Raw genomic sequence first — 26,311 nt, 5'->3', positions numbered from 1 at the left:
ACCTCCAGAGTGTGAGAAAATAAGTTTCTGTTTTTAAGCCACCCAGTCAGTGGTAATTTGTTATGGCAGCCCTAGCAGGCTAATACAGAGTCCAAGTATTCTGGCTGATTCTATGAGTCCTTATTAGATTCCAACTTCAAGGAGTTACCTAGGGTTATTTGGAACCTTGAAACATGATGGATTTTATAATTTAACAAAAAGGAAGCAAAGAAACCAGCTTTCATTGAATGCCTATGACCCTGTACTACGTGTTGTTGTTTTTAATATATTTTTATTGATTTCAGAGAAGAAGGGAGAGGAAGAGAGAGATAGAAACATCAATGATGAGAGAGAATCATTGATCAGCTGCCTCCTGCACGCCTCCTACTGGGAATCCAGCCCGCAATCAGGCATGTACCCTTGACCAGAATCGAATCCAGGACCCTTCAGTCCGCAGGCCAGCACTCTACCCCTGAGCCAAATCAGCTAGGGCTGTACTATCTGTTTTTACATGTGTTATTTCACTCAACAAATACATATTTGTGGAACACCTTCTATGTGCCAAATACTATTCTAGTGTGGGGATAAAATTGAATAATGAAGATAAAACTCCCTGCCCTCATGGAACCTATATTTTTAAATCTTTTTAAAATTCTAGAGCTCTTACCATTTGCAACAGCATGGATGGACCTAGAAAGTATTATGCAAAGCAAAATAAGCCAGTCAGAGAAAGTATCACATGATATCACTCATATGTGAAATCTAATGAACAATAAACTGATGAACAAAATAGATCCAGAAACATAGAAGCATGGAACAGACTGACAAATTTCAGAGAGAAGGTGGGGGTGGGGCAGTGGGTTAGGAGTGATTAACAGGAAAACTTATCCTATATAATAAAAGCCTAATATGCTAAGTATCCAGTCATCCAGTCATCTGTTCAACCAATCAAAGCATAATATGCTAATGATATGCTAAGACCACTCAACCACTCACTGTGACTGCGCAGTGACCACCAGGGGGCAGACAGTCATCCGGTCGACTGATCGCTATGACATGCACTCACCACCAGGGGGCAGACGCTCCAACCGGTAGGTTAGCTTGTTGCTGGGGTCCGGCCAACTGGAACTGAGATGGGCCGGACATGCCCTAAACCCCTCCCAAAGCCCCTCCCCCTGGCCAGCCCCACCCCCGGTGGGCTCCCATCAGGGTGGGCTGGCCGGACCCCACCTGTGCATGAATTTATGCACCAGGCCTCTAGTATGCATATATGAACACAGACAATAGAGGCCTGAGAGGGGCAGGTGTGGGGTGGAGGGTATAAATGGGGGGGGGGGAGAAACAAAGGGGACATCTGTAATACTTTCAACAATAAAGAAAAAATTAAATGCAAAAAATATATGTATTTTTAATTCTATTTATTAAAATGAATTTTTAAAAAAGTATTTTACTTTTGTATCCAGTTACCTTATTTAACTATTTAAATAACAGCCTAACATTTATGGAAAACTAACAAAGGGCTAGACATTGTTCTAAGTATTTTATGTGTACTAGAGGCCCAGTGCATGAAATTTGTGCACGGGGGAGGCTGTGTTCCTCAGTCCAGCCTGGGCCTAAACGGGCAGTCGGACATCCCTCTCACAATCCAGGACTGCTGGCTCCCAACCGCTCGCCTGCCTGTCTGCCTGATTGCCCCTAACTGCTTCTGCCTGCCAGCCTGATCATCCCCTAACCACTCCCCTGCCAACCTGATTGACGCCGGCCCGATTGCCTCTAACTGCCCTCCCCTGCAGGCCTGGTTGCCCCCAACTGCCCTCCCCTGCTGGCCCAATCACCCCTAACTTCCCTCCCTTGCCAGCCTGGTCACCCCTAACTGCCCTCCCCTGTAGGCCTGGTCACCCCTAACTGCCCTCCCCTGCTGGCCTGGTTCCTCCCAACTGCCCTCCCCTGCAGGCCTGGTCCCCCGCAACTGCCCTCCCCTGCAGGCCTGATCACCCCCAACTGCCCTCCCTTGCAGGCCTGGTTGCCCCAACTGCCCTCCCCTGCTGGCCTGGTTCCTCCCAACTGCCCTTCCATGCAGGCCATCTTGTGGCAGTCATCTTGTGTCCACATGGCGGGGGGGGGGGGGCATCTTGTGTGTTGGACTGATGGTCAATTTGCATATTACCTCTTTATTACATAGGATTAGCTCATTTAATTCTCATAATATCCCTATAAGGTAGACCAGTTATATCTAAGGTAGATATATCAGTTCTATAGATAAGAAAAGTGAAACAAAGTAGAATTTCTTAGATTCTAGGAAAACAATCTTCTAATCTGAAAATAAAAATTTCACTATTTACCAATATTTGTAATTTTTCATTTTATTTTCTTATATTGGCTAAAACTTGTAAAACAATATTGAATAACAGAAAAAATAATAGGCATCTTTGTCTATAAAATATAAAATGACTTAATGTGCAAGTACATTCCATTTGTGCAAGTATCTTCCATCCTTAAAGAAATCCTTACTCCAGCCCACAACCCTGTCAGGATTTCTTCCCTCTGTAAGTAATGGGGTATTCAACAACAGTAGTTTAAAATCATAAGAAGTTCAAAGGAAAGTGATCTCAGGGTAATTCAACAGTTCAGTAATGTCATCCAGGATGTAAGACATTTCTATTCAACTGCCCCTGGCATGTTGACTTTTCCCCTCATGCTTGTAAGCTCCAGAGTTGGTAAGAGGTTTTAATGCAGGACTGACTATCTGTTCCATTTTGTTGAGGGAGAAAAACTTATCACAGACCTGAATTAAGTATCATGGGTGAATTAGGCCCCATAGGAGTTTCTGCCATTGTGGGCTTCTCCGGGTCACTGACCTTGGACACTAGTTAATAGTCTCTGAGGTTCAGAGGTGAGGTCCAAATGGGGAAGAGCAGGTTTCAATTATGATGAAGTGCACAAAGGAAGAAACTCCTGCCATTTGCAACAACATGGATAAACCTGGAGGCCATGCTAAATGAAATAAGCCACACAGAGAAAGACAAATACTGTATCTTACACAGAGAATCTAAAAAAGTCACACTCATAGGACCAGAGAATAGAACAGTGGTTGCGAGGGGGTGTGAGATGGAGGAAATGGGGAGATGTTGGTCAAGGGGTACTTTCAGTTGTAAGATTAATAAGTTCTGGGAGTCTAATGCACAGAATGATGACTACAGTTAATAATATTGTATACTTAAAATTTGCTAAGAGAGTAGATATTAAGTGTTCTCACCACAAAAATATATTTGTATATTAAGTCATCACATTGCACACCTTAAAAGAATAATGTCATACAACCTAAATATATGCAAATTTTATTTGTCAATCATACCTCAGTAAAGCTGGCAAAAAAGAACACAGGGAGACACTGGGAAAGGCTGAGGCTCTAAGGGGATTCCCCAGGGGGAAGGTTGAAGGAAACGAAGTAGACACGAATACAGTTAAAAGTCTGGCAGTGAACACGGTGAGGGAGGGACACAAAAGGGACAAACGTATTCAACATCAGATTCTGAATTACTGCAACTTAGTGATGGGATGTAAAGCGGCCACAAAATCACCTTCTCAAGTGGGTTGAGGAGGACGATTTGTTCCTTCATTCATTGATGACACAATTATTCACTGAAAGTTGACTACACATACATGCCAGTGTCCAGGTGTGGCTATTCAGCAGTGAACAAGACAAAGTTCCTGCTCTCGTGCTTCTGTGTCCAAGGGAGATAAACAACAAATAAACTTAGGTGTGTTTTTATAAAACTTAATATGAGGATAAGTGACACAAAGAAAACTCAAGCCAGATGGAAGGCTGTGGTGGGCATGTTTTAGCAATCTAGACTGAATTCTCTGAGAAGGTCTCTCAGAAGAAGTTAACATTTGAGCAGCGACATCAGTGGAGTGAAGGAGTGAGCCATGTGCAGATGTGGGGGCAGAGGAGCAGTGGCTGGGTTGGAGGAATGAGAAGAGCCTAGAGAATGATAGGGGAGAGCAGAAGGAGACAAGGGAAAACCTGCTGAGGAGAAGCCAGGCAGCCTGGAGTCCCTGAGGCTTTTAGCTTGATTTCATCTTCTTTAAATACCTTCTACCTCAGATACTGTATCATTCTTCCTCTTGGTGTAAGTAGTCCTCTTCCTAATGAAAGGCTGTTTCCTTGGGTAGGTGGGTGGGGGGTGGACTCTGTTGCCCACCAGCAAGGTACTTTGTATATTGCATATTCGTTTGTCTATAGTTTAGAAGTAAACAGAGCTATAAATAACGAAGTCTGACCCTGGTCAGCTGGCTCAGTTGGAGCATCCTCCCATACACCAAAAGGTTGTGGGTTCAATTCCCCATCAGAGCACATACCTAGGTTGTGGGTTCGATGCCTGGTAGGGGCACACACAGGAGCAACCAATCTTTCTCTCTCACGTTGATGTTTTTCTCTCTCTCTCCCTCACCCCCTTTCTGAAAAATCAATAAAAACAGCCTCAGTGAGAATGAAAAAATAAAAATAACAAACTCTTAGTGGAGCACCAAGATTAATCTGCAAGGAGAAACCAAGATGGCGGCATAGGTAAGCACCTAAACCGCTGCCTCGCACAACAATTTCAAAACTACAACTAAAAGACAAAATGGACATCATCCAGAACTACAGGAAGGCTGGCTGAGTGGAAAATCTACAACTAGAATGAAAGAGAAAAGCACACTGAGAATCCAGGGCTGAGGTACAGAGACACGTGCGCAGAGAGGAAGGGCGGCTGAGTGCCTGGCTGACTTTCTCTGGCGGGAGGGGGAAGGAAGCCCCTGACTGCACTGAACCCCAGTTCCGACTGCACTGAACCCCAGTTCCGGGTGAAACCCCGTGGACCCAGGCTCATACAGGGGGAGTCTGGACTGTTAGGTAGAGAGAAAGGCACACGGAGACTCGGAGATTCGGGGGAGCCGCGGGGGGCAGGGATCTGGAGGCACGCCCACACGTGAGTGCTCGCAGAGAAGACTGAATGCGGAGGTTGCCACAGGCTTTCCCTAGCGGAAGGGAGTCGGAAGCTCCTGACTGCACTGAACCCTAGTTCCAACTGCACTGAACCCCAGTTCCGGGCGAGCCCCTGGGGACCCACCCTCTTATGGGGGGAATCTGGACTGTTAGGCGAAAACTCAGGGGAGCCACGGAAGGGAGAGGTCTGGAGGTGCACACGCAAGGGCAGGGCTGACGGGAAGCCAAGACTGTCTGCTCCACCCTGAGACTCCACCCCATCCAAGCTGAGCACAGAGGCTTTTGCAATTTTGCAAGTCTGATCCTATAAGGCTGTCTCCAGTACCGAACTTCTCCCAGCATAGACACAGCTGATCCTCACAGCCAACTGGCCTGGAGGTCAATTCCTCTCAGTGATACCAACAACAATCAAGACTTAACTACAACAAGGCTGTACACACAGTCCACAAAGGGGTGCACCAAGCGTGTCCACCTCAGGTTAACTGGTGAGGCCGACCCACTGGGCCATATAGGAAATCTAGCACACAAAGCTACCCTACGAACTCAGGGAAGCAACGAAAATGCGGAGACAAAGAAACAGATCACAAACGAAAGAAATGGAGGAAAACCACCCTAACCGGTTTGGCTCAGTGGATAGAGTATCGGCCTGCAGACTGAAGGGTCCCAGGTTCAATTCCAGTCAAGGGCATGTACCTTGGTTGCGGGCACATCCCCAGTGGGGGGTGTGCAAGAGGCAGCTGAATCGATGTTTCTCTCTCATCGATGTTTCTCACTCTCTATCCCTCTCCTTTCCTCTCTGTAAAAAATCAATAAAATTCATTAAAAAAAAAAAGAAATTGAGGAAAACAAACAACTGGATATAGAATTCAAAACCACGGTCATAAGGTTTTTCAAGAATATCCTAGAAAAGGCCGATAAATTTAGTGAGACCCTCGAAGATATGAAAAAGGACCAACTAGAAATTAAACATACACTGACTGAAATAAAAAATATTATACAGAGACCCAACAGCAGACTAGAGGAACACAGAATCAAGTCAAAGATTTGAAATACAAAGAAGCAAAAAACACTCAACCGGAAAAGCAAAAAGAAAAAAAGAATCCAAAAAGTTGAAGATAGTGTAAGAAGCCTCTGGGACAACTTCAAGCGTACCAACATCAGAATTATGGGGGTGCCAGAAGAAGAGAGAGAGCAAGATACTAAAAACCTACTTGAAGAAATAATGACTGAAAACTTCTCCCACCTGGTGAAAGAAATAGACCTACAAGTTCAGGAAGTGCACAGAAGCCCAAACAAAAGGAATCCAAAGAGGACCACACCAAGACACATCATAATTAAAATGCCAAGAGCAAAAGACAAAGAGAGAATATTAAAAGCAGCAAGAGAAAAACAGTTAATTACCTACAAGGGAGCACCCATATGATTATCTGCTGATTTCTCAACAGAAACTATGCAGGCCAGACGGGAGTGGCAAGAAATATTCAAAGTGATGAATAGCAAGATTACTCTACCCAGAAAAGTTATCATTCAGAATGGAAGGTCAGAAAAAGAGCTTCACAGATAAGAAAAAGCTAAAGGAGTTCATCACCACCAAACCAGTATTATATGAAATGCTGAAAGGTATTCTTAAAGAAGAGGAAGAAGAAAAAAAGTAAAGATAAAAATTATGAACAACAAATACATATCTATCAACAAGTGAACCTAAAAATCAAGTGAATTAAAAATCTGAGGAACAGAATAAACTGGTGAATATAATAGAATCAGGGGCATAGAAAGGGAGTGGACTGATAATTCTCGGGGGGAAATGGGTATGGGGGCGAGTAGGAAGAGACTGGACAAAAATCGTACACCTATGGATGAGGACAGTGGGGGTGAGGTAAGGGCAGAGGGTGGGGTGGGAACCGGGTGGAGGGGAGCTATGGGGGGAAAAAAGAGAAACAATTGTAATAATCTGAACAATAAAGATTTATTAAATTTTAAAAAAATATATTAATCTGAAAAGTTCTACATCGAGCCAGAAGCAGCAGGAAGCCAGACAGAACAGCTCCAAACACCCTGAGCAGTCTCTTCCCTGAGAAGTTATCACAAAACTTATGATCTTGGTCTACTCGTATTGATTATTCTCTGTTTCACCAGTAAGAAATACACTTCTTGATGAAAAGAAGACAGCACTTGAAAGGTTTGCTCCTCTCAAGATGGTGAACAGTATGTACCAGCTGTTGTAACTGCATCTTCTTCTGTGTCACTGATTTTTAAAAAAAGAGGGGGAAAAAAGGACATTTACATAATTATGAAAGAAATATTGTTGTGAAATTAGACATTCAGAAAAGTATAAAGAAAAATTATCCAAATATCATCACCTGGAAGTAACTATTATTAAGGTTCTAATTTTAAATAATTACACGCTTAATATACTATATTCGGGGATAACGGGGGTCATTTTGTATCCTAATTTTAAATTAGCATTATTTAGTAATCACTTTCCCATTGACACTACCTTTTAATTCCACAAGCTGGGCTGTAGGCTCTACTGACACCAAGGGAAATAGTGCAGAGAGGGTATGGTTCGCGAAGGCCAAGCTTACCTCCCATGTGATTGCTTTCTGAGGTAAACACCACCATGCTACAACCTTGGCAGCTTCTTGGCTCTCCTCTCCAATTTATAAGAGGGTATCATACAAAGAGGATAGGGGAGACTCAGAGATCTATAAAGAGCAGATTATTTTATTTGGTGTGGAGCAGTTGATCAGACTTGTTTCAATGCATAACACATTGCTGAGGAACACACACATACACTCCCACACAAATGGCATTTAAAATTTTTTTGACTGCCCATATCATTGCACACACATCCTGACTTTTGCCCTACCAAATGGGCCTTTCTAACTAGGGAAATTGGCTGATTCCTACTCTTAAGAGATAAGGGGAGCTGTCTTCAGCAAAGATACTATCATATTGTTCTCTGCCTGACTTAGAACTACAACTTCAGTTGCCTCCTTATACTAGTATTTGGCCCAGCTCATCCTCTGAATGGTACTTGTAATGAGTTTAGCCTATGGAGGGTTTTAATTGGCTTTTGTATTCCTACAATTTTGGTGTCTTTGTTATTTCTTTCATTCTTATCATAGCCAAGTCTAAAGAAGCCAATCATAGACCAAGGCCACTACTTGGCCAGCCCTAATCATAGCATATAGGTAACTTTATTGTTGTTCTTTCTTACTTATCAGAGCACAGTATCATATGACTTTCCCTATCACATGAGCTGCTTGTCCCATAGACATTTCTCCTTTTTTGGGCCGTGGCCACTGTAAGAGTGAAAGATAAAAAATTTTAAAAAGCACTTAAAAAGTAGGAATAAAAAGGCTGAATACACATAAATTGTGACTGGCTTAAACCAATTATGGGGATTTTAAACCCCCTTGCCAGATACTTTTCAGCTGTCTTGCAGTTAGGGATGGCTATGTGATCCAGTTCCTGTATGGGAGAAAATCTGTAAAATATTTCCTTCCAAATGAATGGAAAAGGTATTTTCCTTTGCCCTGCTTTTCTCACCTTTAAAAATAATGTGAAGAGCTAATGCCTAGAGCTGTGTTAGCCATCTCGTGACTGGATGGTTGATGACATTTTTTAATATTCTTTTTTTTTTAATATTTTTTTATTGATTTCAGAGAGGGAGGGAGAGAGATAGAGAAATAGAAACATCAATGATGAGAGAGAATCATTGACTGGCTGCCTCCTGCACGTCCCCTGTGGGCGGGGGGTGGAGGGGGATCGAGCCTGCAACCCGGGCATGTGCCCTTGGCAGGAATCGAACCTGGGATCCTTTAGTCCGCAGGCTGATGCTTTATCCACTGAACCAAGCCGGCTAGGGCTGTTGATGACATTTTTGAGTTGCCAATCATTTCTGGAACTGCCCACTTTGAATATCTTTCTTAAGAAACAAGGACATTTTGCCTGGTCAGTATGGCTCAGTACTTGAGTGTTGACCCATGAAGCAAGAGGTCACTGGTTCGATTCCTGGTCAGGGAACATGCCAGGTTGAGGACTCAATCCCCAGTAGGGGATGTGCCGATCAATGTTTCTATCACTACCCCTTTCCCTTCCTCTCTCTCTAAAATCAGTGAAAACATATATTAAAAAAAGAATCAAGAACATTTCTTATGGTTTAAGGCACCCTTTCTTGCAAGTAAACCTATCCTAATTGATACCTGCCCAGGGTGGCCAGAGAGTGAGAGTTTCAACTTTTCTGAAGGGCAGCCGCAATACTGTAGTAATGCAAAACTACAAACTGACAAATTCCATTTCAGGAGTTGACAAACTGGGTGAACAGGACGCATTGCATTTATCTTTCAACTGGTAGAAGCTGATCTCTCCAAAAGGTGGACAGACTTAGATCAAAGAGTGGACAAAAAGGAACCAACCAGAATCTATATCCTACGATACCTTACATACAGAGAATGTGGCACACTCTTCAAATATTTTCTCTGTTAAATCTAAAACATGTTGGCATTAGTATTTATGTTTCCGTCAATGCCTAGTGGGGAAAGGTTAACTTATTCTATATAATAAAAGGCCAATATGCAAATCGACTGAAGAGCAGAACAACTGGTCGCTATGACACGCACTGACCACCAGAGGGCAGACACTCAACACAGGAGCTGTCCCCTGGTGGTCAGTGTGCTCCCACAGGGGGAGCGCTACTCAGCCAGAAGCCGAGCTCATGGCTGGCTAGCACAGCAGCGTTGGTGGGAGCCTCTCGTGCCTCTGCGGCAGCACTAAGGGTGTCCAACTGATGGCTTAAAGATGCTGCAGCACTAAGGATGTCCAACTGTTGGACATCCCCTGAGGGCTCCTGGGCTGTGAGAGGGTGCAGTCCAGGCTGAGGGAACCCCCCCTCCGAGTGCATGAATTTTGTGAACCAGGCCTCTAGTACAGTATAAGAACAGAGAGTTACATTCATGATTAGAGACTTCTCAAAGAACTTGGGACAGGCACTGAGGAAGAGCATGGAGTTTAGCCTGAGCAGGCATCCATCTCCAAGTAGATGGTACAAATTGTGCATTTTCAGGATCAAAGGAAATTAGAGAAGTATCTCTTGATTTCATCTACTTTATAACTAAACATTTTAATTTCCATCTATTTTTAGTGAATGATGACTCATTTTACAAATTCATTCACTGACAGTTTTAAATGGTCATCTTCTTTACTGCACCTAACATACTTTTGGATCTATAAAAAATTAAATTATGTTATCTCTTCAGGAATATGGTGTTAGAAAGTTCCTGAACTTTGAAGTCTGACCAGAAAGAATTCAAATTTTCTGCTCTTAATCATCTGTGACCTTGAACATATACTACTTTATTTTTTTGAGCCTCATTTTATAAATGAGGATAATAATACAGCACAAATGGCTGTTGGGTGATTTAAGAATGTAAAGTATAAGACACATTGTAGATATTATAAGTAATAGTCTTTGTGTCAATTAAGTTCTAACTGGAAATAAATGGGACATTCAAATTAGGATATTTTAAGATTTTCTTTCTTACAAATGGATTATTTCCAAAGGTGGGAAAGACTTACAATTACATCAAAAAAAAAAAAAAAAAAAAAAAAAAAAAAAAAAAAAACCCAAGGTAAACAAATAAACCTGCTCTCCGAATTTAATTTATGAGTGTTTATAACATCACTGTTGTCTTGGGGAGTCTCAGAAAACAATCCAGATGTCAAGTATAGGCAACTGTTACATTCATACAGAAGAATACAATAAACCAGAAAAACAATATTGTAAATGTATTGACATCAAATATATTAGTAATACAGTGAAAAGAGCTGATTTTAAGATATTATGGGAAGTAGACTCTCTTCTGCTAAAATTATATATGTACATACTATCTAATAAAAGGGTAATATGCAAATTGACCATCACTCCAACACACAAGATGGCTGCCCCCATGTGGTCAAAGATGGCTGCCTCCATGTGGACACAAGATGGCCACCACAAGATGGCCAGAAGGGGAGGGCAGTTGGGAGGGACCAGGCCTGCAAGGAAGGGCAGTTGGGTGTGACTAGGCCTCCAGGGGAGGGCAGTTGGGGGTGACCAGGCCTGCAGGGGAGGACAGTTGGGAGGAACCAGACCTACAGGGGAGGGCAGTTGGGGGGGACCAGGCCTGCAGGGGAGGACAGTTGGGAGGAACCAGGCCTGTAGGGGAGGACAGTTGGGGGGGACCAGGCCAGCAGGGGAAGGCAATTGGGGGGGGGACCAGGCCTGCAGGGGAGGGCAGTTGGGGGGGACCAGGTCTGCAGGGGAGGGCCATTGGGGGTGACCAGGCCGGCAGGGGAGGGCAGTTAGGGGCAATCGGGCTGGCAGGGGAGCAGTTAGGCGTCGATCAGGCTGGCAGGAGAGTGGTTAAGGGGGTGATCAGGCTGGCAGGCAGAAGCAGTTAGGGGCAATCAGGCAGGCAGGCAGGCGAGCGGTTGGGAGCCAGCAGTCCTGGATTGTGAGAGAGATGTGTGACTGCCCATTTATGGGATCGGGCCTAAACAGGCAGTCAGGCATCCCTTGAGGGGTCTCAGATTAGAGACGGTGCAGGCTGGGCTAAGGGACACCCACCCCCCGTGCACAAATTTCGTGCACCAGGTCTCTAGTTTTATTTATAATCTAAATTTATATCTAGATATGATTATTTAAAGCCAGGTTTTAGGATTCTTTGGGAATCTTTTATAAATTGCCAACTTTTTTCCAGTCTTGACTTAGAGTTGATTTTACCTTTTTTTTCTGGGGGGGGGAGGAAGGGGAGAGATGGGGCTTCTCAAGTGTGTTTGAATCAGAAATATGTCTGAGATACTGTAACTTCTTTGGAGGTGGATGGTGAAGGTGGGAAAATGCTGTTGCTTGCTTGTGTGAATTTAGAGAGCACTACCTTGCAAGTGTTGCTCGTTCCTTTTTAGTTAATTATGTGCAGGATATCTGGAGCCAGGAAACTGAAAACTGCAGGAAGGATGTGAGGCAGGATCTTCCCTTTAGAATAGAGACTATAAAAAGTAATTGGACTGGCCACACTTTAGCTCAACATGGGCTGGATGATTGATGTCCCTGTGCAGAATTGCTTAGGGCAGAATAACCCAGAAAGCACAGCTGCTCTCTTGTTATGATCTGATCTGATTGTCTGGCTTAATCTATCTAATGGTGGAGGGATGGAGTTCTGTCTACAGCAAGGAATGCAAACTGAAGTGCTTACACTGTAGTAATAATTATAGTAGGAATCACTTATACATGCCAAAGAGTGTTCTAAGGGTTTACTTGGATTATTACTTTAAATCCTCAAAAATCCCTCTGAAGAAGATAGTATTATTACTAACTCAATATTATACTAGTAAACTAAAGAAACCTATACACAAAAGGTTAAGTAACTTGTCCAAGATTACAGAGCCAGAAGTATCTAGGGGAAGAAGTTGGAAAACAAAACTTTACTAGTAATGTTGGTAACTGTTGATAGCCTTTGACCATTTCCTGAATTCAGAAAATAATTCGTATGTTTGCAAACAGTAATAAAGATAATAGAAAATATAAAAATCCATGGACTTTCAGAGATGAAAAAAAACAAAAACCCACCACTACCTTACCACCCCAAAATGTAAAAATTAAGTGTAATAAAATCTTTGAGTAACAAAAGCTAATTGTAACACAATTTTGAAGCAGAGGTCAAATTAAAGGTGTGTCCATTATAACTTTGTGAAAACCATTAGATGGATTTAGGACTTCCGGGCAAAAACCAAATTAGGGTGTGGTACCCAAAAAATTGCTTATTCAGATAAAACAACTTATGTATCTTCCCCAGTGACCTCTAATAGACCCAAATCACTTGGTATTAAAGGGGTTGGTAATTAGAATATATGTATGTGAGAAAAGAGAAATATAACACCCCAAGAAAGTACATCTTATAAAAAACTATGGATATGGATCTGGTACATACAGCTGATTGGAATAAAATAGATAGGAAGTCTGTTGAGTTTTGGGTAGTTTTATTGCCAGAGGAAGTAGGGCAAGAAAAGCACTAAGAAAACCACGATCCAAAAGGAGGTTCTGTTGCCCTCTATTTCAGATGTGGTCAAGAAGGACAAAGGAAAAGGAAATTTTTTCCAGAAGGCAGAGTCAGGGCCACAACAAACAATGGAACAAGAAATCCCTCAACTCTCTGTAGAGTAACTGAATCAAGGAACATTCCTCACCTCAAATATGGAGGGCTTTAGCAATATTTGCCCACCAAAATTTCAAAATTGCTATGGAGCAAATGCAGGATAGCCTTACAGAATCTAAGATTTACTTCTCACTCACATTGCATGCCAGTCTTCAGTTGGCTTTAGATATTCAATCTCGGACCAAGACCCAAGCTATTGCTTCAGTCTGGAACACCACATTACTGTAGCAGAGAGCAACTCAGAACAACAATGTGACTCAGAAGTAGCACATTTAATTATACTAACTTTTAATTGCTAAAAAAGAAATCAATCAATCACATGGCCAAGCCTATTAACATACTTATGTATTAATGGGGTTAGAAGTATAATACTTTAACAGGAGCAGGCCTAGAAGAGAGGGGCCTTGTAAGGAGGAGCTATTAGGAAAGGTCAGTGAATATTTTTATAATAAAATAATCTACCATATCAAATGTAAAACTGATCCTAATAAATGGAATTTGTCTAAACTAATTAGAAGTCAAAGATTGTCAGACTGGATTAAAAATAATCCAACTCTATGCTCTTTGTAAGTGCCTCACCCAAAACATTTGAACAGAGAAAGTCTAAAAGTCAAGACATGGGGAAAATACTAAACAAGGAAATCTTGTGTAGCTATACTAATATCATACAAAATATGAGATTTTAAAGCAAAAAAGTATTTCTAGTGATAAAGATGGCCACTACATAAAAATAAAAACTTTAATTCATCAGGAAAATATAGCAGTTCTAAACTTATGCTCTTAATAACATAGTCTCATAATATATGAACAAATTCACCATCTTAAAGGAAGATTTTAACTTAATTTCCTCACAGTAAATTAAAAGGACCAAGAAATAAGGATATAAAAAAAATCTATAGCCGAAACCGGTTTGGCTCAGTGGATAGAGCGTCGGCCTGCGGACTGAAGGGTCCCGGGTTCGATTCCGGTCAAGGGCATGTACTTGGGTTGCGGGCACATCCCCAGTGGGAGGTGTGCAGGAGGCAGCTGATCGATGTTTCTCTCTCATCGATATTTCTAGCTCTCTATCCTTCTCCCTTCCTCTCTGTGAAATATCAATAAAATATATTTTAAAAAAAAATCTATACAACACAACTAACAAGCTTAATGAAAAAGATAAGTATAGAACACCACACTCAACAGCAGCAGAATATACATTCATTTCAAGCACAAAATATTCATGATAGTTCATAAAACAAATCACAATAAATTTCAAGCAATTCATATCATATAGAACACTTACTTGACAATCATAAAATTAAGTTAAAAATCAATAACAACAGACAAGTAGAAATATTGCCATGTATTTGGAAATTTTATTTGTGGGTTAAAAAATGTCAAAATGAAAATCAGAAACTTCTTAGAGCTGAATGATAAAGTCATATTCAGTGCTTTTGTGCCCATGTATAGCCTTTATCTCTGCCATCCTGGCTCCTCAATTCATGAGCCCATTAATCAGCACTGTGGTAACCAGTGAGTGTGGCTGGTTGACATCTCAGTACTTGTGAGATACTACTAAAGTCTTATTTTGAGGAAAATTATATATTCCTAAGTAAGCACAAAAGAGGCTCAACATTAACGAGCTAAGCATTCCATCTTTAGACATTAGGGGAGAAACAGAATAAACTTTACAAAAGCAGAAAAAATATAATCAAGTTTTTAAAGGGAGAAATAACATAATTACATGAGATATCTTGGGCCAAACACAATCATGGGCTGCATGTTTTAGACCAATCAGCATATCAACAGCATCTTTTATAGTCCATCCTCATAACTATACTTACCAAAAAATAAAAATAAAAAAGAAATTGTAAGGGAATGAGGGGAAACCACAGATGTGGTTTCAGCTCGGTGTAGCCCAAGCATGTCAAACTCAAAGGCTAACACAGGCCAAATAAACAAGGTTTAAGTTTATGTGGGCCAGAAAAAAACAAAAGCTTCAATTTTCAAAGAAACGTGGGTTTATTTCAATAAAGACATGCTGAATACAAAGGGCTGAAATAAGTGAGTAATCGTTAACATAAAATAATAGAACATTTTAATAAAAATTAATATTTTTTCTTGAACATTAACTTACCAGACACTGAATAACTGCACAAATTAATAAGCATAACGCACATAAACCTATTTTTCTTGTTCTCCGAAAGCGAAATATTTCCTGTTGCGCACACCAAACAAGTCAGTCCAAGACTAATGACATGGCAATCGGCTGCTAAAATATTCACTGCTAGTATTAAGTGGAGAGAAATGGTGCACCTGCGCGTAAGGCACATAAGGGAAATGAATGCAACACGATTATAGTAATCAGTCATTAGCGAACATTGGAGTTCATTATTAATAAGTATGTATAACAGAATAGTGTAAAAATTAAATTATGAAATTTTTATTAAAATGTTTCTTACATACCGTTATATTGGGGGGGGGGGCGCAAAAATATTCATTGTGGGCCACATGCAGCCCGCGGGCCGCAAGTTTGACATGCTTGGTGTAGCCTCAGCCTGAAATCTCCAGGAGCTCTAATGCCTATAACACACCACAGTCTTTGCACATTGCGACAAGGATGTGAGGCTTTTGTACCTCCATATCAGGCTTTAGGCAGTCACTGTTTACTGACTGTTACAGGGATGAGTGGTGCATAACTTCCAGACACCTCCTGGTGATGTTGCTCCAATCTACTAAGGGAAAGCCTCCAGAAAATGTTGCAGGTGTGAGCCATTAGTAGCATCACGTGAGGCACCTGGAGAAGAGTGGGCACACAGAATCAATATGAGACCCAGAAAATCTAGACAGAGCACCAACATTGTCTGCTTTGCTCCACCCCTTGTACCACTCAGGTCCACTTGCTGTGCACATTAGGTTCAGTCCATTCTTTTACAACTTCTCCAGGATTCTGGTTGATCACAATTTGAAAGAAGCCATAGACAATATGTAGATGATGAGTGTGGTTATGTTCCAACAAAAAGTTTGTAAAATAGCAGCAAGCCACGTTTGGCCTCTCAACCATAGTTTGCTAACCTCTGCTTTAACCTTCATACTGCATCTGGAAGGATAGTGCTCCATGTTTGTAGGGTATCATCTCCAAGCTGTTGCTTCAGCTGTGTTTCGTAGAGGCCATTCCGTTGCTCTATCAGGCTAGCAGCGTATGAATGATGTGGAATGTAGCAGCACCAGTGAATCACACAGGCATGTGCCCACTACTGAATCTTTTTTCATAAATTTAGTCCCTTGATCTGAAGTGACAATATGTGAAAGATCCCATGTCAGTGAATCAGATGCTCTGTGAGCCCGAGTAGAGGTGCTAACCACTTTCAAAGCAGATATGAAAGGTAAACTCACACTTAGAAAACATGTCAATCTTATTCAAAATGAATTGCTGTCCTTTCCAGGGTGCAAGGGGTCTTATGTTATCAAGTGCCACTAAGTGGCTGGTTGATCTCCTCAAGGATTCATGCATGATCAAAGGCTTAGTATCAGACTCTGTTGCTGGCAGGTATGGTGGCAGTGGTAGCTAGGTCAGCTTTGGTGAGGGATGTCATGCTTTTGTGCCCATGTATAGCCTTTATCTCTGCCATTGTGGCTCCTCAATTCATGAGCCCATTTATCAGCACTGTGGTAACCAGTGAGTGTGGCTGGTTGACATCTCCACTGCAACTCTCCTTCTGATGCTTTCTAGAGATCCCACAAGATGTCTTACCCACCGATATTTCTAGGATCACCACAGGATCATCTAAGTAAGTATCGTCTAGTGAAGCAATTTCAGTTGAAGAGGGGCAAGTCTTCCGAGAACCATGAGAGTATGACCTGTTAGCAGCATCACTGGCAGCAGCTGGGGGGTGGGTATACAAAAATGGTAAAAAGGACCCCAGGAGATCTGGGTGGGGCACCAACAGTCTGCTACATTGACCAAGCTGGGTTTGTCTCATGAAGAGAGGATTGGATTAGAAAGCTAATCTAAAATTAATCTGTGTAACTCATCACATTAACATCTTAAAGGAGAAATATAAGATAATCCCCTCAATAGATGGGGGAAATTTCAATCATTCTATGTCCACCATAATAACAATGTTATTTGCAAACTAGGATTAGAAGTAGGTGAGCGCCGAAACCGGTTTGGCTCAGTGGATAGAGCATCGGCCTGCGGATTGAAGGGTCCTGGGTTCGATTCCAGTCAAGGGCATGTACCTTGGTTGCGGGCACATCCCCAGTAGGGGGTGTGCAGGAGGCAGCTGATCGATGTTTCTCTCTCATCGATGTTTCTAACTCTCTATCCTTCTCCCTTCCTCTCTGTAAAAAATCAATAAAATATATTTTAAAAAAAAAAAGAAGTAGGTGAGCCCTGGACAGTGTGGCTCAGTTGGTTGTCATCCCATGCACCAAAAGGTTGTTGGCTCAATCCTAGGTAGGGAACGTGTAGAAGGCAGCTGATCCATGTTTTGCTCTCACATCGATGTTTTTCTCTCTCTCCCTCTCCTCTCCTCTTAAAAAAAAATCCATTTAAAAAAATTTTAAAGAAGTAGGTGAGGGCAAACGCTATAGTGATATCTGATATGCATATACATAACAGGGGTTTTTGTTTTGTCTTGTTTTAGGGGGAAACTTGGAACATTTCGGCAAGACAAGGTCCAATTCCTCCTTTTTTCTCATAATCCAATGCAGAGATAAGCAGGGGCCAGAGCACTGTTGGATGGAGGTGTGGTACTACAATGGGGAACAGGGAGATGTGTACTCTATAGCCTTGCTATAAGGCTTATAATTATTTACTAGAGGGCTGGTACATGAAATTCACGCACAGGGGGTGGCGGGGGGGGGGGGGGAGTCCCCCTCAGCCCGGCCTACATCCTCTCACAATCCAGGACCCCTCGAGGGATGTCTGACTGCCGGTTTAGGCCCGATCCCACAGAGATTCCTGCGGGATCAGGCCTAACTGGCAGTTGGACATCCCTCTCACAATCTGGGACCGCTGGCTCCTAACCACTCGCCTGCCTGCCTGCCTGCCTGATCACCCTTAACCACTTGCCTGCCTGCCTGATAGCCCCTAACCACTCTGCCTGCCTGCCTGATTGCCCCTAACCACCTCTGCCTCTTCCCCCGCCACCGTGGCTTCATCCAGAAGGATGTCGGAAGGTCATTCGGCTATCCGGTCTAATTAGCATATTACACTTTTATTATTATAGAAGAATAGGAATGGCCTTTAGTGTAGAAAGTATAGTTAGCAAGCAATTGAATAGATGGCAGCAGTTCAGTAATTTGTTTGCCATGATCTTCTGCCCCTTTGCTATCCTAACATCCATGCAAGCATCAGAGCAGCCTCTATGCAGGGAATAATCAGTCAGGACCTAGACACCAAGACAGCTAGGTTTAGAAACCAGTCAGTCAGATAATTATCATGAAACTTCAGCTGCTTTTATTGATCATTTTTTTAAACAGCCTCATTAAGATATAATTTACATACCATAACATTAATCTATTTTAAGTGTATAAACGAACTTTTTACTATAACTTAGAGTTGTACAAACACCCCTCCACAACCTAATTTTAGAACATTTCCATCACTTAAAAAGAAACCTCATGTTCATTTACAGCCATTTTCCATTCCCATTCCCAACCCTAGATAACACTAACCTATTTGCCTTTTTTGGACATTTAACATAAATAGAATAATACAATGTGTTCTTTTGTGGCTGGCTTTTTTTCACTGAGTATAATAATGGTTTTGTAGTCATCCATGTTGTAGCATGTGTCAGTAATTCATTCTTTTTTACTGACAAATGGTATTCTCTTGTATGACTATACCATATTTTATTTATCCATTTACCAGGTGATAGACATTTAGGTTGTTTCCACTTTTTGGCTATTGTGAAAAATGCCACCATGATCATTTGTGTTCAAGTCTTTGTATGGTCATATGTTTTCATGTTTACTGATGATCTCAGGGAAATTCGATTCAGGCACCTTGGGGAAGAAGAAGAGTATCCAGTCCTGGAAAGGTTAGGCTCAGGCTTACTCCTCCAGCTGAACTGGGAGAGGAAGTGTCCCCAGTCCCAACTGTTTCATTGTCAGGCAACCAAAGGGCACCTCAGGATCACCATCAGTCAATGTAGAGAATCTACAAAAAGTCTATATACTTACTTTATGGTAAAACCTTCTTTTTCACAATCAGGAACAAGACATGTCTATACAGCACTGTACTAAAGGTTCTAGCCAGTTAAAGGCAAGAAAAAGAGTTAAAAGATGCAAGGCCTGGAAGGAAGAATCAAAACTGTTATTATTTAGAGCCCTGACCAATGTGGCTCAGCTGGCTGGGCATCATCTCGTGCAGCAAAAGGCTGCCAGTTCGATTCCCAGTTAGGGCACATGCCCGGGTTGCAGCTCGACCCCAATAGGGGACATGCTGGAGGGAGCCAATCCATGTTTCTCATTCTCCCTCTCCCTTCCTCTCTTTCCCTAAAATCATTTTTTTTAAAGCTTTAAAAAAATATTATTTAGAGAAACAGAGAAAAATCAAAATAATTTATAGATAAATTATTGGAATGAGTTTGTAAACTCTCTGAAGTTTTGTTAACTGAATTTGGAAACAAAACCAAGATATACAAGTCAGTTTATTTTATATAGTCATCAAAACACAACTTTTTAAATGTAAAACCTAATTTAGGAAAAGATTACATTTACAATAGCATATAAAAATGAAGTAGCTAGAAATAAATCTAATTAAAACTATGCAAGCCGTTCCTGGGGAAAACAAGAAGACTTTCTTTAAGGACAATAAAGATGACTTCGACAAATGGGGAGTTATGCCATATTTATATATAGGTAGATTCAAGACTGCAAAAATATGTCAATAATCCTCAAATGCTCCTCCTGAATTGACTTATAGATTCAATTCAATCCCATTAAAAGTGTAACAAGTTTTTGGTTGTTGTTTGCTTTGGTTTGTTTTTTTTGGTTAGTGGTTCAATAAGCTGTTTCTAAAATTTCTATCAAAGAGCAAAGGACCAAGAATAGTTAGGAAACTCCGGAATAAAAATAATAAAGTGCAAGTATTTTTCTATTAGATATCAAGGCTTATAACTAAGCCACATTCACAAGCCCAAATTGTACTTGTACAGAAAGAGACAAAAACAGACAAATAAATCAGTCAGAATAGAGAACTCTGAAAACAGACCGCATGTACAGACAGCATACCTTACAAATTTTTGACTTTTCAATGGTGTGAAAGTAGAAACTGGCTGAGCCTAAACTATGATGTTCAGTGGGTTAGGTGTATTAAATGCATTTTCGACTTGTGACAATTTCAACTTACATTGGGTTTATTAGGACATAATCCTATGGTAAATCAAGGAACGTCTGAATATGCAAACTTGACTTATGAGAGAGGCGATAATATGGATCAGTGAATTAAGAACCTTTAAATAAATGGTGCTAGGAAAATTATTTATCCAAACAGTCAAATATAAAATTGGAATGCCACCCTGGCCAGTTTTACTCAGTGGTTAAAGCACTGGCCTGTGGACCGAAGGGTCTCGGTTTGATTCCCAGTCAAGGGCACATAGCTCAGTTGCAGGCTCGATCCCCGCACCCCTGCCCCTCTACACCCCCCACCTCCAGGAGTTGGGGCACCTGTGGGAGGCAACCAATCGATGCGTCTCTCTCACATCAATGTTTCCCTCTCCCCTTCCTCCCTCCCCTCCACTCTCTCTAAAAATCAATGGAAAAAATATACTTGGGTGAGGATTAACAACAACTAAAAAATTGGAATGTCAATTTTTACAGCCACTTTGGAAATCAATTTGTCACCATTAAATAAAATTAAAACTGAGGATATTGTATAATCCAGAAATTCCACTCTTGGCCAAACATGCTGGAGAAACTCTTGCAAATTTTCATCAGACCTTATGTGCTCTTGTTCATAGCAATATTACATGTAAGATCAAAAGATAGGGAAAAAATTCAAATCTCTACTGAAAGAAGAATCCATAAGTTACTTGTAATATATTAATACAATGGACATACAACATAATAGAGAAAATGAATGCATTCACCTACATGAATGAACATGAATAAAACTTTCAAAAGTAGTATTGAAAAGAAAAAGTACCCAAATAGTATACACAGTATGATTTCATCTATATTAGTTAATAAACATGCAAAACAAAACAATATATAATTTAGGAATACTTACATCTGTGGTTAAAAAGTAAAAATAAAATAAGGGGAGTGATAATCAAATAACCAAATATCCATGGTAATTAATACCCTGATTAACTGGGGGATGGTTTATGGAGGGTGAGGCATGAAATCAGGGAAAAGCACTTCAAATATATAGGTAATGTTCTATTTCTTAGGTTTGGTGATAGGTCTAGTATTTTTCAAAATTGCTACTTTTATACTTTAATCATAAAATATTCTTTTGTATACATTAAATATTTAATAAAAATCATTGCAGATACAGTGTAGGAATGGACTCTATTCAAGCCAAAGATCTCAAAATCTGGTTTCAATGTATATATACACACACCAAGAAGGTATGAAAAGATGTATTACTCATATAATGAGAGCAGGGTGGCTCCAAACAGGCCCCAAAATGGCTTGAGAGAGCAGGAAAAGAAGATTGGCTTGGGGTTTTTATGGTGACCAGGGAGGGTGACTCAAACAAAGGTTCCCGTGCATGGTTTAAACTTCCAGAGGCACAAAGAAAGATCACTTGGGCTTTCTTATCGGTGTGCCCATATGTGGGACAAAGCAGGGAAAGGGAAAGGTGAGGCTTAAAAGATGCCAGTCAAACATCAAAAAATGCAGTCACACTCTTTATTACAAAAATATTTTAAACAAAAATGTATAGGGAACAAAAGAATATCTGCCATTTAAAAAAATGTATATATTTTTTGATTTCAGAAAGGAAGAGAGAGGGAGAAACAGAAACATCAATGATGAAAGAGAATCATTGATTGGCTGCCTCCTACATGCCTCCTACTTGGGAGTGAGCCCACAGCTCTGACATGTGGCCTGATCGGAAATCAAACCGTGACCTCCTGGTTCATAGTTCAACGCTCAACCACTGAGCCACATTCACTGAGCTATCTGCCATTTTAGAAATGTCTGCAGAGAAAAGAATGTCACCTCTCCCTCTTAGAAACCACTTTTCCCATTCTTCTCCCCAGGAATACTCCACTAGAATAACTATGGTCAAACTGTTAATTTGGTAGAAATTTAAATTATTTACTATTCCACATAAGAAACTGAATATCAACAGGGATTATAATTATAACATAGTAAGTCAGCTACCGAGTCCTGTGGAGTGAAAAGAGTAAGAATTACTCATGAATGAAATTATTTATCCTGGGATTATGCAGTAGAATAAATATCATGTGGGTCTCTGGTAGTACATTCTTTACCATCATGGGAGTGAAGAAGTTCTCTAACTTTACACCCACTCACTACAAATGAACACCAGGCCTGAAGTTTTCCCAGAAGAAAGTAATTCATTCTTACTGAAAAGAGACAGACAATGAATGACAAGTGTACATCAATTTTTGAGCCACCTACAGTAGAACTAAAGTTGAAGAAACAGATTGCTAAAATACTCTGCATTCATGAAGATTGGAATCGTGGGATGAGTAAAGAATGAGAAGAGAGAGTAAGTTCAACCTGGAAATATTTGAGAAACTTTTAGAAAGAAATTGTATACCCTGAAACTCTAAGCTGTTGGTACAAATGAAATGCAAATTCCTTTATCTCCGCCCCCCCCCACCCGCAATCTTTAGTAGTCTTACACACACATACTCTTGAGTACGTCTGGAAAAAATGAAAAGTCTGAGCTCAACGTCTGGTTTGATGTTTAATATCAGGTCAGCAAAATTATAATACTGTATCAGCAAAATTATAATACTGTAAAAAAACTTATTATGTACCAAATGGTGTTCTAAGCTTTTTACATACACTAATGTATTTAAGTGTTGAGAAGTGTCAAAGTCATATTTGAGAAGTCAAGATCATGCATCAGATCATGCAAGATCAAGATCAAGCAAGGTAAAGATTAGCTGCTGAATAAGTTAAAATCCAAACTGAGCAAGACGTGAGGGATATATTGAGATAAACAGTTCAGTACAGCAGCAGTGATCAGTCATAGCAGAATGCAAACGTGGCTTTTAAATGGCCTTGGCATGTGCTGCAAGAATAAGGGCCTATTAAAACTGCTTCTTTCTAGGAAACACAACAGTCTTCTAGTTGCTTTTCCCCACTTGCAGTGCTATCCTCTTCCTACCCATCCTCTGTTGTCAAAATCATCTTAATAAAATGTAAGCTTGAGTTTTTCACATCTCTGCTTGATGCCTTTTAATCCTCACCACCTCCACAAAGTCAGCTCTAAACCTGTAAATATGACATACCCTATCACTTTTGTTGTCAAGGTCCCAGCTGCCTCTTCAGCCTCATTTCCTAGCATTCTTCCCGTGCCACCATACTGAACCATATCTGTTCTCCAAAACATGCTCTCTTCTCTCACACCTCTTGCGGGCATACATGTTGATACCTGTGCTGCTAACGTCCTTCCCTATTTCAGGCAGCTGGGACAATCCTATTCATGCTTCCAGACTCAGCTTCACAATCACTTCCTCTGGGACTCCTCATGCTTTTTTTTTTTTTTTAAAGAAACACAGTTTCTTTTTTTAATTGAGAAGAAGGAAGAGAGATAGAAACATCAATTATGAGAGAGAATCATTGATCATCCTGCACGCCCCCTACTGAGGATTAAGCCCTGACAGGGAATCAAACCATGACTTCCTGGTTCATAGGTCAATGCTCAACCATTGAGCAACCCGGGCCAGACCTCCTCATTCTTTTACACTTTAAGCCTGCTGAGCCTTTGTTGTGCTTCCATAGTGATTTGAAAATGTTTGCATTAGAACACTTACTGCATTCCACTGCTTTTTAATTCTTAAAATATTGTGATATATAAAATACAAACAAAAAAGTGTATGTCAAAACTGTAAGGCTCAATGAATGATCACAAAGCACACTCATGTAACCATCACCCAGAGCAAAGGTTAGCACACTTTTTCTGTAGAGGGCCAGATGTAAATGTTTTAGGCTTTGCAGATATATGAACTCTGTCACTACTGCTTAATTCTGTTGTAGCAAAAGCAGTGACAGACAATAGTAAACAAAAGGATATGGATGTGTTCAATAAGGGATTTTATTGACAAAAACAGAAGAAAGGCCAGATTTGGCCTGACCTAGTTCAATTCCCATATAACCCTTCATGAATGCCTATCTCCTACCTCTCCCAAAAGATAAACATGATTGTGACATATATAGTAATTGCTATTTTTCTTCATAATTTTACCATGAATCCCTAAACACAGTAGTTTATTTTTGATATGTCTATAAATGGAACTCATATATTCTTTCATATTTGACTTTCTCACTCCCTATTATACTTGTGAAATTCATCTATGTTATTGCATATAGCTACAGTTCTTTTATTTTCATTGTTGTAAAGGATTCCATTGTATAAATTTATTTTTTTCATTCTGCTGATAATGGATATTTGGGTGATTTTGGTTTTTTATTGCTATGAATTATTATTATGCAGCTATGAACAGTCTTATTATGTGTCTTGATACACAGGCTCATATTTCAGTTTCCAAATTAATGGTACCAATTTATATTCCATTAGCAGTGTGTGAAAGTTCTAGTTGTTCCACATCCTTGCTGATTCCTGCTTTTTCTCCTTTTTAAATTTTAGCCATTCTGTCAGCTGTGTAGTGGTATCTCAATGTGGTTTTAATTTGCATTTCTTTCTCTGATTAATGAGGCTGAACTCTTTCCACATTTGTTTTGGCCATTTGGATATCCTCCTTTGTGAAACTCTGTCCTTTTACTTATTGATTTATAAGTTCATTTTACTTTCTGGACACAAGCCCTTTATTGATTGCATATGTGGCAAATATCTTCTCCCAATATAAAGTTTGTCTTTTCTCTCTCTTTATGTTATCTTTTGGTAAGCATCAGTTCTTAATTTTAACTGTACACTTACCAATATTTTATTTTACGATGATTTTATGTTACACCTAAGAATTATGTTTCTGCATTGAATAGATTATCTACTATTATCTAAAAACTATGGGCCCAGTGCATGAATTCGTGCACCTGAAAGGAACTGTGGGCCTCGAGGCTGCAATGGGCACAGGTGTGGGTTTCGGCCCATCCTCCTCGCCCCTGCCCAGTCCTTCCCACGGCGGTCCCCAGTACTCTGTCTGCCAGCAGCCCAGGTCCCGCCACCACCGCTCCCATGCGCTGAGATCGCCAGCCCCACTCGCACTCGCTGATTGTGCAGGGCGATTGGAGCTGGCACCAGCAGCGGGTATGAGGATGGCCAGCACCAGCAGTGGGTGCAAGCAGCAGCTGCCGGCCCTGATCACCCCTCAGGAGCCAGGGGAGGTAAAGAAGCCCTGAGCGGTAATCGGGGCCGCCAGCCGCTGCTCACACCCACTGACCAAGCTGAGTGATGGGGGCTGGCGCTGGGTGCTGGCAGCGGGTGCAAGCGGGGCTGGCGCCAGCAGGGGTGCAAGAGCCTGGCGGGACCGCAGTGCGTGGGAGCAAAGAATTTTCAGTTACCACCAGAGGCTCACCCCAATGACAGTGACCGGCGCCCCGCCCTGGTGTGGCACCCCCGCTCACCTGCTCCACCATCCCACCACAGCCGATGCCCACCATGTTATGTGCTCTGCCGTCTGCTGCCAAAACCCATCATGTTCCCCGCACACCCCCTGGTGATCAGTGTACGTCATAGCGACTGCTTGTTCGGTTGTTCTGCTGTTCGGTCTATTTGCATATTAGGATTTTATATATATATATATATATATATCTTTTAACCTTTTACATGTGATATATAACTAATGGAATATTGATTTTATGTGGTGTGGGATAGAAGTCAAGATTTTATTTTTTGCCATGTGAATATTTTATCTCAACACTAGATATTTAAAAGATCTTCCTTTACATAGTACTTTATAATGCCTTAATTTTTTTCTCATAAATCAGGTATTGACATACATGGGTCTTTAGTTCCTGGAATCTCTATTATTTTTAGTCATGTCTATTTGTC

At 41.0% G+C, this 26,311-nt stretch overlaps 2 protein-coding genes across 5 annotated transcripts in view; both read right to left on the bottom strand.

Moving 5' to 3' along the window:
• Positions 1–26,311, bottom strand: part of LOC308250810 (cytochrome c oxidase assembly protein COX16 homolog, mitochondrial) — an 84,698-nt gene that overhangs the window by 28,232 nt on the left and 30,155 nt on the right. For 2 of the 3 annotated variants that reach the window (XR_013960871.1, XR_013960872.1), the window contains 3 exons: positions 15,784–15,943; positions 7,555–7,674; positions 6,916–7,214 (listed from right to left, as the gene is read on the bottom strand). The exons of the other annotated variant lie outside the window; for it this stretch is intronic. The gene's annotated coding sequence lies outside the window, so the exon portion shown is untranslated. Of the gene's footprint in view, positions 1–6,915; positions 7,215–7,554; positions 7,675–15,783; positions 15,944–26,311 lie in introns of those variants that run through there. 3 annotated transcript variants of the gene reach the window in all.
• SLC8A3 (solute carrier family 8 member A3) overlaps positions 1–26,311 on the bottom strand; it is a gene marked incomplete at its 5' end in the record, with an annotated part of 157,562 nt that overhangs the window by 129,569 nt on the left and 1,682 nt on the right. The window lies entirely within an intron of this gene.

Source organism: Plecotus auritus (assembly GCF_963455305.1).
Source record: "Plecotus auritus genome assembly, chromosome: 1".
Taxonomy (NCBI): domain Eukaryota; kingdom Metazoa; phylum Chordata; class Mammalia; order Chiroptera; family Vespertilionidae; genus Plecotus; species Plecotus auritus.
This window is presented reverse-complemented; position numbering and strand designations above follow the sequence as displayed.